This window comes from Benincasa hispida, chromosome 11 (assembly GCF_027475165.1).
Source record: "Benincasa hispida cultivar pf3 chromosome 11, pf3_genome.v1.1, whole genome shotgun sequence".
Lineage (NCBI taxonomy): Eukaryota > Viridiplantae > Streptophyta > Magnoliopsida > Cucurbitales > Cucurbitaceae > Benincasa > Benincasa hispida.
Window position 1 is genome coordinate 67,103,112 of NC_143488.1, and position 2,114 is coordinate 67,105,225.

General features: G+C 41.1%; 1 pseudogene; it reads right to left on the reverse strand.

Annotated features, from left to right (window-relative positions):
• Positions 1-1,751: 1,751 nt before the first annotated feature.
• On the reverse strand, positions 1,752-1,849 carry LOC120092246 (small nucleolar RNA R71; annotated as a pseudogene).
• Positions 1,850-2,114: the final 265 nt, after the last annotated feature.

Genomic DNA, 2,114 nt, shown 5'->3' on the forward strand with positions numbered 1-2,114 from the left:
CAGTTCACCAGTTTACGAATTTGAGAGCTCTGCTCGTCTTTGTCCATAGTTTTCCTTTTTATTTTAAGGCGGAGTAAGAGAAGAGAAGAGACGCGGGAAATCGCTCAGGGCAACTCGAGAGAGAACCTTGAGGTGTCAAAGTAGAGAGTGGGTCGACTCTCGTGAGAACGAGATTATCTTTTGAACACGAGTAGAAAAATAGTGTAAAAACCTAGGCAGCAAGAGATTGCTACCAGGCCCTTTATTCTATACTTGCATTATTATTTTGTACTTCATCTTTATATTTATACAATGGAAGTTCTTATTCTACATCTGTTCACTCTCTTAGCATGCATGAGTAGCTAAACTAGTCAAATGGGTTAAGAAGAACTTAGCTAACATGACCTAAGAAGTTCATTGCTTGCGATTGTCTTGTTTTATGTTGTACCAGACACCCCTTTAGAGCTACCCGAGAGAGAGTCTAAAGAAAGAACCTAATGACTCGAAAGAACTAGGTTAGAATCTAGACTCGAGAGAGAAAGATTAGAACTACATAAACAAGAGATAAGGACTTAGAGATAAGCTCTGTTTATCAACCTGCATCTTATGCATCCTAGAGATGAGAATGATATTATATGGCCGCTTTATTTGTGTGTGTGTCATTTTGTCATCGCATAAATAAGAATAGAGGCTTATGTGTAGGTCCTATAGACTTATCGCATATATTGCATGCGTTCTAGCCTTAGAAGCCATGGCATTCGCACCGAGAGGTGGTTTACTGTTGTATGCACGTTGCATGATCATATAGCATGAACGCATCCTAGGAAGTGTTAGCCGAGACTTTTCTCAACACGTTCACTACATACTCATCGCATTTCCCGTTTAATAAACTATTTTCAAACTCCGTAGCATTTACTTATTTTTCATCACCACAAACAACAATCTCAACAACTATTGATTTATTTGGTTATCGCAAAGTTTTCATAAAAATTACCACCACAACCTATTATCACATGTCCTAGAGTTCGACCCTGGACTTACTAAGAAACTCAGTGGAATTTACACTGGATTCCACTGAGGAAACTTGAGTACTCGACGCAATTTCACCATCGCATATCATCCATAATTTCACATCATAAAACGAACCATCAAGTTTTTGGCGCCGTTGCCAGGGACTTCGGCAAAATAGTGTGCTAACGGTAATTTTTCTGAATTCTTTGCAGACTCTCAATCTCTGGCGAATTACAACCCGAAGATTGAGAGGACATTCAGACGAAGAGTAAGAGACCGCCAACAACAAGAGTCAGATAAAGAAGAGATGGCAGAGCAGCCTAGAAACGGAGCACCAAAAGAAAACAACGTCATGGCGAATCCAATCTTTTTGGCTAACGATCGCAATAGACCTATTAGGGACTATGCATCGCCAAACCTCTATGATTTCTCCCCAGGAATCATGAGGCCTGCCCTTGATGGAAGCAGATTCGAAATGAAACCGGTGATGCTGCAGATGATCCAGACTGTAAGACAATTCGAAGCCGGCGTGGCGAGGACCCGCATGCCCACCTCCGTAGCTTTATCGAAATCTACAATACTTTTGTGTTCCAGAACATCTCTGCCGAAGAAGTTCGACTAACTTTGTTCCCATTTTCTCATTGTGATCAGGCAAAGAAATGGGCATATTCTCTCGAGTCAGGAGAGATCACTTCATGGGAACAGGTCATAGTGAAATTTATGAAGAATTTTTTTCGCCTATTGAGAACACTAAACGAAGGAAACTCATAAAAAATTTTGAACAAGACATGGACGAATCACTCAGTGATGCCTGGGCGAGGTTTAAAAGGTTGGTCCGAGACTGTCCACACAATGGTTTGCCAGACTGCCTTCAGATGGAAATCTTTTATCATGGTTTGAATCCCGCTTTGCAGACCGCTGCCAATGCGACAGCCATTGGTGGTTTGCTTGATAAAACATATGACGAGGCTAAGAATATCTTGGATCGCATCTCTAAGAACCTCGAAGATTAAAGGGAGAGTGATCCGAGACTGAGAATTAAGGATAACGACACAAGTAATGGGGCTATTACTTCACTACAGAATCAGATGATCGCAATGATGAACTTAATTCAAGGAATTGCG